We start from the raw sequence: 14,808 nt of genomic DNA on the forward strand, positions 1-14,808 counted from the left end.
ATTTAGCTTGTCTTACATATGTACGAAGTTTACCCTCCTTCTTTCAGTTTTCATCACATCATTTTTCCTGTGCTTTCTAATRTAGCTCTTTTGGCAGCTAACAGGAGTTTTATGCTGACTGGTAGGAATTGGTTGCCTTGCAGATTTCCTTCGAGTAGGCTGCAATAATGCACTACACCACAGGTCAATGAAAACGAGTCCTGGAAACTTTGGTCAAAAAGATATTGCCCTGAATTGTGTCTTCCTTTGGAAACATACACAAGAAAACATTCATGGGCAACTTAGAGAAGAGGCTTTGACAGAGATCATCACATACAGGAATGTAAGTAAGAGTCTTTCGTCAATGATCAATAAGAAAGTGGGCCAAGTTTTACAGCTATCAAGAAAAAGAACACCATCAAATATCTTGCTACTCCATAATTCTATTGGAGTGATGCTGAAAACATTGCTATTCTCAGCAAAATCATAAATCTGTGTTTTTTAATAGTGGAGTCTGTAAAGCTAGCTTATTCCTGTACCACCATGTGGGATACTGTGAGGTCTGAGGAACGGAGGGAAAAACTACAGCAAGAAGGAAGAATCCCTGTCATTTATAGCTTTTGTGGAAGTCTGGCTAGCATAACCAGAAGCCAGGTAAAGAARGGTAGTTTTTCTCCTCAAGCTGATACGGAAGATGCTCTCTGCAACCTTCACCATAAAAGATATGACTTCTTCAGAAGATGGATTGCTGTTTGTTGTTCTTCTCCCCTGGAAGAATGAGTGTGAAGGGATTGGGGAGGGAGAGGAGGTTGTTGGTCTCATTCTCCAAGAGCAGTGTCACTCAAATGATGAATTTGTCTTGCTGCTGGAGTAGATGGGAATTTGCTGAAGCAGGAATACTGCAGTGGGAAAGAGATCATATAAGGTAAAGAGAGACAGAGCGAAAAGAGTACTTGTGGAAGGAAAGGAATGATCTGGATGCTAAGGAAAATGGCTCTGGTTTATGGGCAGTAACAGAACAGCATTTCACACTTGCCCAATGTGAATAAGAAAGGAGTCCAGCAATGGTAAGAAAGGACGTGGCTTAAGGTGTTCCACCTCCTGTGGAAATGTAAAAGGCTATGAATCCACTGAATCTACAGGAAGATTTTGTTGGCATCTTGTCCACTTCCTTCACAGCCTCAGGCACCGTCATGAAAGGCATTTGCAGCAATGGCATTAGTTGTCTAGATGCGTTTTGAGATCACACCATAACGGATGGGAGCTATGGAGACACATGGGAGTCTATTAAATTGAACTATCTCGCCATAGAGCAGACATGGAAGAGAGAGTCAAAGGGCACATGGAGATATCCTGTTCTTCAGATTAGGAGAAACAGTAGAGTAGGAGGAGGGACTGGCCCATCTCTGAGCCAAGCTGCGGGTTGTGTCTGCCCAGCAAGTTGGCTCAGCCCCAGGTCCAGCCCTGGATGGGTGCAAGTAGCTGGTAAATGTAGAGATCTGACTGCTGCCCCTTGATAAAAGGCCTGGAAACTTTCAGAGAGTGAAGCTATTTCAGAAGGGAATAATAATAGCAGTTAAAAGCTGYCATTTTTTATGTAGAAACACAGCGYAAAAGAACCYTGGACTGAACATCCACACAACCTCCTGCGAGGAAGACAAGGCAGATTATTCAGACCAGACCACAATCTCTATAAGAAAATGTGGAAGTGGACTGGCAATTCTGAGCAAGTCTGAAAAGAATTTGAAATGGAATGGAGATTCTTTGTTGTGCAGGGTGAGTTTGTCTGGAYACTCAGGGAAGCCCAAGATGGGAAGAGGAAGATGTAAAGCTTGGCTGCAGGTATGTTGGTTATTTTGGAGTTGTGGGCAAGATGAGACATCACCGATACATAGCATGTTCAGCTGGTATTGCAGAGATGCAAAAAAGAAATTGCCTGAACGCCTGGAGGTGGAGAGGATGTCTAGTCCTGTGATTGCCCCATTGACTGCATGGAACTACTCRAATGTACAATTACAAGGTAAAAACCAGAAGTTTTCATGATAACGGGTTCAAACTAGGAGTCCTTGCTCAGGTAAAAATCACATTGACTTTGATGAGCACTAGTTGAGAAATTTTACGTAGCCAAGGTTTGGTCTCTTTTAAACTTTGYTCAGAACACCGGAGTGCTGCAAAGGATACAAATGGCAAATTCACCTGACCCCACAGAAATGCTGGGAACTGACCACTATAGCATGTCAAGGGCTATGTTGGTGGATTTTACATCTAATTTACTGTTTTGCACTGGAGAGGACTTGGCCATCAGTGTCTTAATGGGATTTAGAAAAACCCACATTGCATCCTTTATGTGCCATTCTTTGATCAGGTTCCGTGTCTACTAAATCTCATTTTTGCTTTGTGTTAAAAGTTTTTCTTTTCCTTGTTCCTTGCACTAGGGATGTTAGCAACAGAAATACTTCTCATTAGAGATGAAGTCCAGAACTTCTCTGTAAAGTRTAGTCTTTGTTCACATTGAACTTTTGCATTCTCCATAGCTACCCCTTCAATCACACTGATTTCATAGAAATCCTGGCTCGTGCAGGCCAGACTATCCCTATAAAAGCTGTCTGGCAATGTATATATAGTGCATGTTAAAATGTTTATGAAGAAGTCCTGGTCTAGGCTAACTTTTAAAATGTAGACAATTGATAGGCTCATAGGTAGGCTGAAATATTTGAACACAAAAATATATATGTGCTGCATTCCACTAGAAAATATACCTCTGGAGAGCCYGAGAAAGGAAGAAACTTACTATAAAATTTAGAATTGCTACCTTATATAAACTTGCAGTATTTTAGTTGGCAACTCTGCATATTTGCTTTACTTTTCAAACTATAGGCTGTGTCAGTGGTGGGGAAAATAACCTTATTGCTGGCAAAGTCAAAGAATTTTTACCAGCTAAGCATTTCACTGCGTATATATTTTACTTCTGAAACATAATCATTTTGTCAACAGTGAGCATCACACTACCTTGCTGAATATAGATAATTGTAGATAGAATTTTTATGTGGTTGTATTTTAGTGCTAAGTATTAGTGAGAAATGAAAAAGCTATGCTTGTGGCATCACTTCTCACAGTAATGCTAAGAGCAGTCACCTGTGAGCTAACCCTCACAAGTGATGGCTCTTAAATCACACTCCTCAAAACATGAGATAGGTTAAACTAAGAAACATTACCCATCCTGCTCAAATTGTGGCTTGCTATTATCTCACCGATAGGAAACCCAGTTCTGCAGGTAATCACCAGGAAAGAGAGCCGTGGACAACACAGGGGTCATGAAAGCAGAGCCTGCACCTCTGATCTTTTCCAAGCAGAAAATTGTCCCTTAGAGAGAACTAACTGCATCTGTTTTTTTCTGTAAACAGAAAGATGAAAAGGAAAAAAAAGAGGAAGAAGGAGAAAGAGAAAGAAGGAGAAAGAGAAAGAGAGAGAAAGAGCCTGGCATCCTGCAGTAAACAACATCATGCAGCCATTTGCACTCACTGGATTGTAAAGCTGCTTGATGTGACTAACTCCCATGTTAGGAAATACAAATTGAAGATAAAACGCTAAGTGAGAGTTTATGTTGCTACAAAATAATAGCAATGCAATTATTTCTTATTAAAAGTTGGGACGCGCCTTCCAGGAACACTGTATGAAAGCTGTTACCATCAGCTCACTCAGATATTGCCAGTTGAGGGAGAGAAGAGCGAAAATAGAGCAGAGCAGATGCTTGTAGTGCTGATTACCCTCAGCGTATACCCAAAACACAGTCGTGAGGAGCCTTGAAGCTGTGGCCGTGCTGCAGAACTGTCAAGAAATAGAAAAGAGGTGGTCAAAGCTGTTTGCAAAGCAATTTCCTGAATAAGAGTTTTACTAATATGGTATATTCCTTGCTTCCTGAACTGAGTCCAAATTAGGTCACCAAGAGTTAAAGGAGAGTTTGGATTTTAAGAACTCATCTCAGTAGATGACTGCAGAAGGTGTATTAAGTTGTCATTTTCTTTACTGCTGAAATCTATCTGTCCTGTAGCTCCTGCTTTTATAGCAAGGCATTCCTTGTGTCTGTCTGGGGCCTTCTCTTGTGTCCTGGCATTACAAGGTGTTGGTCTCGCAGGCTCAGCCATGGCATCTTTYGCCTTCTGGAAATTTCAGTATGAAGAAATAGCCTCCTCCTCACAACAGCACAAGTCTGCTTTCCAGTTTTGCCCCTTCATGCCAGTAAACAGCATCTTTTCCATGAGAAATTTGCAATTTCCCTGACCTCGCAGCATAGCCCCCTGAACAGTTGTGTTCCCCTTGCAGCTCTGTTCCTTGCATGCAGTGAATCCAATGTGTGCTGCACATTCTATACTTACAAAAATGAAGAGCTAGTGAGGTCATCAAGTGACAGAGTGGCCAATATATTAAAAAAAAAAAAAAAAAAAAAAAAAAACTGCCATAATTTCAACACCGGTGAGAGGCCACAGCCTGGAGCAGCCAAACTGGGCAGAGGAGCCAGAGGAGGAAAATGGCTAAGAAGCAGGGAGAGGCAGAAAGAAATCATCATGCTTTGACTGCAAAGCCCTGCATTGCTTTTCACCTCACCAGAGGACCTCGGCTAGACTGGGCCTAACACATCCAAAGCAAAGGATTCTGAGACCCAGGATTGAGGAAAAGCAGCGTTTGATGCAAGTCGGACCTGGAAAAAGAGTAGAAAAGATGTTTCTCTAGATGCTTATCTTATTGTTTTTATTTTTTTTCCCTCAATACTCTAGCTAGTAATTAAAAATCAGAGTTACTTGGCAATAAATTGGTTAAAAAAAAATCTTAAATTCCAAAGTCTGGACTGTTTTCCCCATGATGAACCTTCCTCACCCCACAGTGCACCCAAGCTGAACACGATGCTTGCTGTGCATTAAAACTTGGGAAGCACCAAGGTTCTCTGGGATGTCTAGGAGCTACTCCAGAAACCCAACTACCCAAATATAAACACAGTGCGGGCGGCAGGCTGTGATATTGGGTAGTCTATTCCTGGCTTGGCCATGGACTTGCTGTGTGTACAGACCGGTCACCAGACCTTTCCATGCCCCCCTCTCCAGTTGTCCTTCAATGCTGGGTCCCTTTGCCAGGGTTTGTCTGTCAGTGACTTGATGCTGCCGTGAAGCAACCAAAAAAGTGTGGAAACTGAAAACCGCTGTCCACTGATGCACCAGAATGGGTCCCACCACCTTGTGCATTTTAGCAGCACAAACGGAATTAAAGACTGTTTTTTTTGTTTGTTTTGTTTTGTTTTAATGAGCAAGTGTATATTGTTTGCTTATTGGAAGAAGGTAATCAAATGCTTTAAAAGTCGACACAGTTACTCATTTCCAAAGTTTAAAAGAAAATCCACCCTTTTGCTGATACTATTAAAAAACAAACAAAAAATCTCCACTTTCTTTACAGGACTCCAGTTGAAGAAGACTTTGTTAGCAGTGTCTACTCTTTAGTATTATCCATCATTCTGATTAATGTCAAGCCACAGCGTCCGTGCTGAAATTATTTATTTTACTGTTTAGAATTATGACCCAGTAAACATTTGATTATGTGTGTAGATTGGAACTTATGGTGTATGGCGAAAACAAACAGCTGCACTTACAYATTACAGGCCCAATTTTTATTTCAGATTTAAAACCACATGAAGATACAACCCAAATGAGTCCATTTAAGAGAACGGAGTTAAGCATTGGCTGCAGTGGGGAATYGGGGGTCAGAATCTGGATTTCTGTATTTTGTCCAGCCCTGAAGCCCCTCTAGGAGATCTAATAGGGGAAGGAGCTGCCACCACAGCCAAAASAAATGTTTTGGTGCAGAAGGGATCTTCTAAGCTGTTTATTTGCTAATCTGGATATTTGCTGCTGTTTCTGAGATGCCAATGSATAATTCTATTTCCAATTGCAATCACTTTGAGCTTTCTGGAGTTGCTGTCCTGTCTCTRTATTTCTTTGCTGCTCAAGGAAACACAGAATCACATGGAGTGTCTGAGGTTGGGACCCCTAGAGCTTATCTAGTCCGACCCTCTGCTCCAGTAGGGACACCCAGAGCACGGGGCACAGGGCGGCATCCAGGCSGGCAATGCAATGGTGATGGGCTGAGAACGGAGCCAACAAACTTGCTGGCATAGTTTCCATGGAGCATCCACACCACTCGTGTTAAGGCATGACATTGACAGCGTGGATACTTTGGGCTTTAGTGCAGGTGAGCAATGCTGATGCATTATACCTGTAGTGGGAAGTGCAGCTCAAAGAGTTGCCCATTTTTCGCTCATCACACGTGTTGGTTTGTGTGAGGGAGCTTCGCAGTCGCACGGATCTGCTTTCCCAGACTGYGTGTTTTGCACGGACCTGCTCCCACGGAAGATTTTCCAAGGGGATACGCGAAGGCGATGGAGAGCAGCTCGCACGGGGTGCCGGGACCCTGCAGCACCATGACCCATCGCGGAGGATGCCGTAACGCGGAGCGGCGGTGCGAGCGGCAGCTCCGGGAGCGAAAGCAGCGCCATTCCTTCAGAAAAGAGGGCGAAGGAAGGAGAGGGGGAAAGAAGGAGAGGGGGGGAAAGGGAAAACTTGGTGCGGCGGGGCAGGCGCGGCCGGGAAGGGGCGGGCGCCCCGCGAGGCGCTATAAGAGGCGCTGCGGGCGCGGGCGGCGAAGCGGGGCCGGCAGCGGAGCGCGGAGCGCGGCCCCGCGGAGCGCAGCGCAGCGCAGAGGAGCGCAGCGGAGCGGCGGCGCCCGGCGCGGAGGTAGGACGAGCACGAGGAGGAGGAGGAGGACGAGGAGGAGGAAGCGGCCGGCGCCGGGCTGCGCTCGCCGCCCGCGCGCCCCGCTCATCCTCCGCCGGGGGAGAAGCGGGCGCAGCGGCGGCCGGGCGGGGATGGAGAGGAGAGAAGAAAATAATAATGAAAATAATAATAATAACAAAGGGAAAAAAACCAAGACGCRCAAAAGAAAAAAAAGAAAGGAAAAAAGCAACAAAACCAAGTTTCTGCGGCGCCGCTCGCTGCGCCCGGCGCGCTAAGCCATCGCCGCAGCAGCGGGGTGGTGCTGGCGAGCGCGTTTTTTCCTCGCTTTTAGCGCCCCCCCGGCACTATTATTATTAAGTGTTTTTATTGTGTGGCGCTCTGCGCGGAGCGGGGCGCCAGGCGCGGGGCTGTGGGCCGATAACGGGGGGCGCTGGGGCTCCCCGGGGGCTCCCCGCGCCTCGAGGTGCCGCTGCCCCGGCTGCTCCAGGCGCATCGCGGCAAAGCTCCGTGCGCGGAGCTGGAAGCGCGCACGGAAACGGCGGCTTTGTGCCTAGGTTAGGTTGGGATTAACCCCTTCCCCTGCCGCGTCGGGGTGGTTTTATTCTCCGGGGCYGCGGGGCTGCGCGCGTAAATAAACTTGCTCGGGTGATCAAAGTTGTTMCTGCAGCATGTGGGAGCGGAGCGCAGCGGTTCAAGCGCGTGTTTACATCTGCAGCCATAAGGGAGCCACAAGAGGGGGTGAACTTGGGTGCTGGCATGGAGTGATAAACTGCAGTTCGGAGAAGAAGGAGCCCCTGAAAATGTGTTTCTACAACAGAGCGCAGCGCTGCCTTGCCGRTGATCCATCAGCAGCAGATGGTCGAGTTTGCTGTCTTGAGGCGTTTATAATTGAGCAATCGTACTCAACAAGGAGTATTGAGAGGGGGGAAAAAAGGAGGTTTTGATAATAAGCATTCAGTGCAAATGCGTTGTTGTGTTTAGCCCATGTGGCACCGCTTTGCTTTCGAACAAATGGCTGTTGGTGATGAGACCTTCCCAAAACACGTAGATCTCGGTGTGATTCTGTGATGCCCCTGCAGGCTGTTAAGCTGAACTTGTGCTGCTTGTGCCTGTTCGTTGCGTTGCAGATGTAGCAGATGTTAATGCAATTGGTGGCTTCTTGCAAATCATTGCGTTAATTGCAACTTTAAGATATGTGAGTGCTGTGTTATGCGGTCTGTATCTGGTGTGCTTGGGAGAGCTCAGGGCAAGAATCTGATGCCTTCACTAGTGACGTGGGGCACCTCGTTTGCTGTATAACCCTGCTTAAGCAGGACTGAACACAGTGAAAATTAAAAAGCAGCCCAAGTAGTGGGTTAGCTTTGTAGCCTGGAAGAGATGTGTGCTGGAATTTAAATTGGATTTCTGGAGAGACACAATCTCAACTTTATAAGTTAATAAGTTAATGAATTGCTCCTTTTATGGCCACTGCAGGCATTTTGGGGAGACATTTGCTGACCTCTGGATAGCAAGAGGTCATAATGGGTCTTTTTAGTATTGGTATGTGATGAACAGCCCAGGCAGCCTAGCGCCAACATTTGCAATAACTTTCCCTTAATGAATTTCTGCTGAAGTTCACTTACCCACATGTGTGCGTGTGTCTGTGGAAGGGAAACTCACCTCAAATGTGGTTGTGTATAAGACTTCTGCCTTTCCAAAAGTCATAGCAATCTTTTGAGTATCTGTTCCAAGTTTTGTCCAAATACAGCTGTATGGTAACGCAAGCGGATCTATTGAAAGTTGCTTAATGGTCTTTCACCCAGAGGAATTGAGGCTCTCTTATAAAGGGTTTTGGCACACAGAACTGCTGGCAAACCTTGTCTGTAATGCTTAATTTATTCTTCAGCAAGTTTTGTCACTCATTGCTATTGACACAGGCAGAGATTTGGTCCAGCACCAATTGTGATAACGGCTGGTGTAGGTAGGTAGTAATGGCTCCTTGTGGACTGTCAAGCTACAAAATGAAATGTCACGAGTGCTAAAAGCACTTGAATAAAACTGAAATTTGGACTTTGTTCTAGAAATAGTCTTTTCTCCAGTATTCCTGTGATTGAACTTTGCCCCAGCTGTGCGGGGATAAAACAAGCACTGTAATTAAGGAATAAACTCTAGTGACATGAGGAAACCAGCCCTGGACATTCCACATGGATTCTGTGATGCAGCACGTAATTAAATACATTGCATGTTATGAAATTACATGTTAATGAAATAYATTATATGCAGTTCAAAGGGTGGCCTTCTGTTGCCTGCCCCCTGCAAGGACATGGACCTTGCACACAACCCGAGTTCACCTGATGGACAGAGGCAGACCTGCAGAACCAGGACGGGGAGGATCAGCGCTGTCCTCATCCCTTCCGTGTCCCAATGCCATCAGCTCCAGTGCTGTTTATCACACGTGTTTCGCCGTGMAGGGTCAGTGTTCCTTGGGCTGCGCTTTCTCCATAGCTGTAATCCAACATAATGACTAGAGTAATGGACCTGCCCTCCTACTGCTCCCTCCTCTTCCTCCTGCCACCCACTCCATCCTGGGTGCTGCCATTGGAGCGCTCTGATCCGGAGCAAGCGGCTGAAAGTGACTGTCTCCTTGCTGGGTGATATGTTTATTTGGTGTTTATTTGGTGTTCTCTGGTCAGCAGAGCTTTGTGCACACTCTTCCAATGTGCAGATGACCATGAGCAGAAACGGGAACAAGAATCCCGTTTTGTGTTTTAAGTAACGGTGGCGCAAGCACCCTTGCTGTTGGCATAGGTCTCATGAGCTTGGCAACACACTAAATCCTCAAATAAGTCCAGAGGGCACAACTGGCCCAGCACCAGTGCTTCTCTTCTCTTCTAGAGCGATGGTTCTGGGTGACTTTTGCAATAGGACCCACAACTCACTATTTTATTGTAATTTTTCCTAGTTCACTAGAGACAGCGAGGGACTCAGCATACTTTCTCCAGGTCTAATGTCCTTTATAATGAATACATTCTCTTTAAGAGTGTTGCCTGTTTTTACCAGCTGAGGATTTGAATCTTGAACTCTGTAAAGTCTTTCTTTTTTGTACTTTCCCTAGATATTTCCAGTTGGTGATATTAAGTGTATTAGAAGCATCTTACCATGCTCTACTTCCAGTCCTGCACAGGAGAAAATCACCTCAAGGCACAAGATATTAAAATGAATGCTATAGCTGYAGCCGTATATCCTATATTTCTCTGTACTTCAAGAAGTCATATAGAGTAACTCAGATACAATGATTGAAGATGGTTCCCCACCACCATCCCATGAAGACAGGTTCTCCACAAAAGATAGAGGTGAAGCTAAACTTGTGTTTTTTTATCATCTRTTGCTGAACAAAAACATGTGGACTTGCCCCAGGCACTGAATGAGAGGTGGAGTAGGTTGGAAAACTGCTGCTCCAGGTTTCTGATGTGACTGACATTGCTGGGAAAAAAATACAGGAATATYGAGAACTTGATTCTTTGGGTTATTAGAGTAAAAGCTTGATTGCAGATCACAACAAGAATGTACATGCGTTTGAATGGTATAAATATCAATAGGCAAACAGGTCTTTTCCTTTGGTTATTTTCTGTAGCARTGTTGCTTAGCAGAGTTCTGCTTAATCCAATATGGAATTGGCTTGTGCTGTGTTAACTTTATTAGGGGATGATGGGCATTACACAGGAGAAAAAAAAGAAAAAAAAAAAAAAAAGAGCAGGGGAGCATTTCCAGGATTGCTCTGGTTTGAGCTAGATAAGAAGGTTGTTTTTTGGGAAAGAACAAACAAAGCTGGAGCCTCTGACCACACAGTTCAGAGATCACTCCAGAGGTCTGGCTTCCCTTTTGGTGGACAGAAGGCGAGCAGCACTGTGCAGAAGATGAAGAAGAAAACTTTTTACCTTGCTCCTGTGGCTCTGTGGAACAGCTTTGCCAGCCCATTTCCTGCGCAAAGATTTCAAAACCCTGGGAACAAAACCATGCACTTAAGAGCCGTTAATGATCTTGATGCTTAGGTTAAAAGAGGCCCAAATTCTGCCATTTGGAAGAAGGAAGTGGCCTGGGTGGCAAGCAGAGMTCTAAGGAAGAGCCAACAGAGCTCAGTTTCCAGCACTTGGTCTCCTCTGCGTTGGTGACATCATGTCCATGTCCTCTTTGGACATCTTTCACCTGCTTTCACCATCTTCATAATGGTGAGATCATGAAATTTTGCAGCCTGCAAGGCAAAAGTTTTTCTCAGATATGACCCTAACACATCCATCCGAAGGAGCTTGGCTCTGCTGCTAGAGCCAGTGATCTGCTTTTAAGGCCCAGATGTGGCTCYTGCTTTGGCAGGTGAAATGTCATACCTTCAAAAGAAATAAGYAATCAAACTCTCTAGTCCGAGAGATAAAACTGTAGAAAATACATTGATTTTTTAGGGATGTATTTTTGGCTTGTCTTTGTCTCTTCCCACTGTTCTAACACTGCTGTCATAACAGGAGCTCTGCTATGATTGTTAGTGGAATSACAATTTAGGATCAATCTGGATAGGATTTCCTTTGTTTTCCGTCTTCCAGATAAAGTAATATTAAAAAAAGACCAGTACCAACCTGTTCTGTGGGCAGAAGTATAGATACATTTATTTTTGTCCTCCCTTAAATGAAAGGGTTTCCATTTCTTAAATTAAACTGATCTTGTGTCCTAGCTTTTATCCTACCAGAGAAAAAGCATCTAAATATGTGGTCTTTTCTTCATTTTGAAATATTTTAACTCTTTGCCCTATTAAATCAATCTTGTTTCTTAGCTCTTCCAAACCTACACGGAGAAATTTATCGTAATGAAGACAATAGGAGTTTCCCTAGTTTCATTGGAGGAATCTGGATTTGCTTCCTTCTCAGACTGCTGCCATCTCATGTACACCGATTGTTTTCAGGTTCCTTCAGATCTTAGTATTTACCTGATCTTTTTTTAACTCTTTATTGCCAGTCTTATGACATTTTTTTCCCCAGTTCTTGTGACGGTCTCTTGATCTCCCAGAGGGCTACAGCTTTTTCTCCAGCTGTATTCTGGCACTACAGTAGACACAAGTGCAGTCACGTACGTTGTGGGACTGTGTTCAGACTCCAGTGGAACTCTTTCAATGAACACCATTCAGGATATCCTAAGCTCCCCAATAAATACATGGTTTGGATTCCGTATGACTTAACTGGTGGATCTCTTCTGCTTACATTTCTATCTTGCAAGTTTATAGGCCTTCCTTTTGGCTCTCCATGCCACTTCTGCACGTACCTGGCTTGTTTTCCCTTCTGAGTCACTTGGTCAAAATTAAGTAGACCACAGCTCTTCACCTCTGTGTTTGATCTCTTGAAGTTAATGGCCCAAACGAACAGAGCTCCATCATGAATCCTTCTGCATCATGAGGTGTAACTTAGCATATGAAGAGGATTTGGTCATTTTTGTCCCTTTTAGGTCAAACAGTGTATAATGTTAAGTGCAAAGTGTACTTGCCTGCTTTGCATGGCTGTCATCTGCCTTATTGATACTGCGAGTTGGCACTTGAGCACAAGGCGCATGAGTTGTACAGCTGGGCCTGATGARTATGGTGTGGAGCAACTGCTCTTCTATGGATGTGTCAGAAAGGGAGGATTTTCCATGGCCCCTGCTAGCTACACCTGTGGCTGGTGCTCTGGCTTGTGTCGTACAGCACGTGCCAGTTATTTTCATATTCATCCCTGAATAACCTTAAAGATAAGGGGCTGTTGAACTCTATCAAATGCCAAGATTGATCAGAAATTCCTTCCTTTTCATGGCTGACACTCTCTGCTTTCAAAAGTACTTGCACGTCCGCCAGTAGCTTTAGAGGATTTCTAGTTTTCTCATCCATGTAGTGAAAAGGGAGCAACATGGGAATAGGAGACTTCTAGGTCTGTCTGATGCAGTCCTTCAAAGATCAAACCCTGCTTTTTGGCAGCCACTCTAAAATACTGCCATTGCTTTCTTTTTTTTTTTTCTTCCTTAGTCATTTCCTTGCATTGTGTTAGTTGCTATTTCTTGGCTTATGCTTTTCTGCATAGTTTAGGAATTTTTGTTTTCATCTGCTTTTATCTATACATATGCCACAGCATTGATGTCAGTGCAGTTTTGTGTGTATCAGTCTTAACAAACAGCTTACTGTGTAGGCCAGTGTATCCCAAAAGCACCACTGGGGTGTTTCCTGTCATATAAAGCCATGTGGTGATTTGCTGCCTTTTTTTTTTTTTCTTTTTTACTGGGCACATGTGTTGGTTCATGACATGTTGGCCCCAGATGGCAAAAATTAAGAGGAGAAAAAACCCAGTAAAGTTTCCCTAGATGTTCCCTAGATGTTACCGGATAGCTGTAAAAAAATCTTGAGCCAGGCACACTTTATATCCCTGTCTTCTCTCAATATCAAAAGAAAGCTGCAAAAATTGAGATGATGCTAAGGAAGRAATTCTCTCTCAAGAAAAAAAAACATAAGAAAGGTGATTCTGAAGCTGCAAGCTTCACTCAAGACACAAACACCCTCGTGTCAAAAGTCCAAGGTATGAAAGTCTAATGTGCTGCCTGTGAGATAACTGCACCTTCCCAGCAGGACACTCATATAAATGTGGGAGATAACCTCCACATCTGACTTGTCTTGAAACCTTCTTCCTCCCCTCAGCCACTTGTAATTGCAGTTGTCTCTGTGGCGATAACAGCATCTCCCATGCTGATGGTTTTGGTCAAAGTTCAGGGCAATGCAGTCTCTTCAATGCAGTCTGCAGGTTTTCACCTGTAGGATACCGKGATCGTGTTGACTGATGCTGTGGATCCTATGGTAAGAGCAGAGCACTGGACAGTGAAGCTGCATTAAGCCAGATCTGCAGTCACTTTGCAAAGATACAGGGATCAAGTGACACCWCCCCCCAGGTATGTTGGGGTCATGTTAAAGCTTCTCCCAACTCGCTCTGAGCTCATGGATCTCTTTTCCATGAAGCTAATGAGGCTGATGACTTTCTTGCGTGTCCCTATTGTCTTCTTGCAGGAGTTTGCTGCCAAGCAGGAAAGTAACTTTACCAATGTCAGATGTTTCGTGTCTTCTTCCACTGGCAAAGATACGGCCTTAAGCAAGATGCACCATCAGCTGCARAAAGAAGCTGAGGCTGCATAGCACAGCTTCTTGAAAACTGTGCACTGACTGTACTCCCACTGCTCTCGGACCAAAGCCTAATGGCATGAACCGAGCTCAAATCCTGCAATTATTTCAGTGGGAATGTTTTATTATTTTTAAATTCCACTACAGAGAGGCACAGTCTTTTGAGGTCAAAAAAAAAAAAAAAAAAAAAAAAAAAAAGGCAGCTAATATGCCCTCTGGATATTTGTACATTGGTTGTGATAAAGCAAGTCAGTAATTCAGTTAGTTTTCTGGGATATCTGGAACCTTGCTTTTTTTCTGTTTGCTTGCCCCAGAGAGTGAACTAGGTTTTTCACCTTTTTCATCTGGGAGACAGTGTAATAAGAGAGCTGAAGTGTTCCATCTATTTCACAATTCCCAGTGGAAGTACAGTCTTTTGCAAAAAAAAAAGATAAATGCATTTCATTTTGAATATTATGCTTGACATTTATGAAGCCTGCTTTGCTGGGGTGAATGCCTCTTGCATGTGCCATTCTTGGGGCCAGTTCAGCAATGGTATGGGCAAACCCAACTTACCTTGTTGCAATGGGGCTGCCCTTCTTTTCACTAATGATCCTTCTGAGAGTGCCAGAAGTGGTCAGAACCAGTTCTTATGGTTTGAACAAGGTAAGCAGACAGTTCTCCCATGTGAGCTGGGACAGGTTTTCCGATAGCATGTCATGCTGTGTCACAAGACAAGCTGTTGAGCACCAACAACCTCTGAAAACGTGGCTTGGTATTAACACCTGAGACGGCACGTTGGAAATCAGAGTGCCATTTAAGTTATGGATTACTCTCTAGGTAAGTGCTGAGGTCTTTGGAAAGCTATCCCTTATGGCTTATTTCTGAGTGGTAGATACGGGTCTACTGCTAATGATG

The sequence above is a fragment of the Nothoprocta perdicaria genome, unplaced genomic scaffold (genome assembly GCF_003342845.1).
Source record: "Nothoprocta perdicaria isolate Ctin4 unplaced genomic scaffold, notPer1 scaffold_63, whole genome shotgun sequence".
Taxonomy (NCBI): domain Eukaryota; kingdom Metazoa; phylum Chordata; class Aves; order Tinamiformes; family Tinamidae; genus Nothoprocta; species Nothoprocta perdicaria.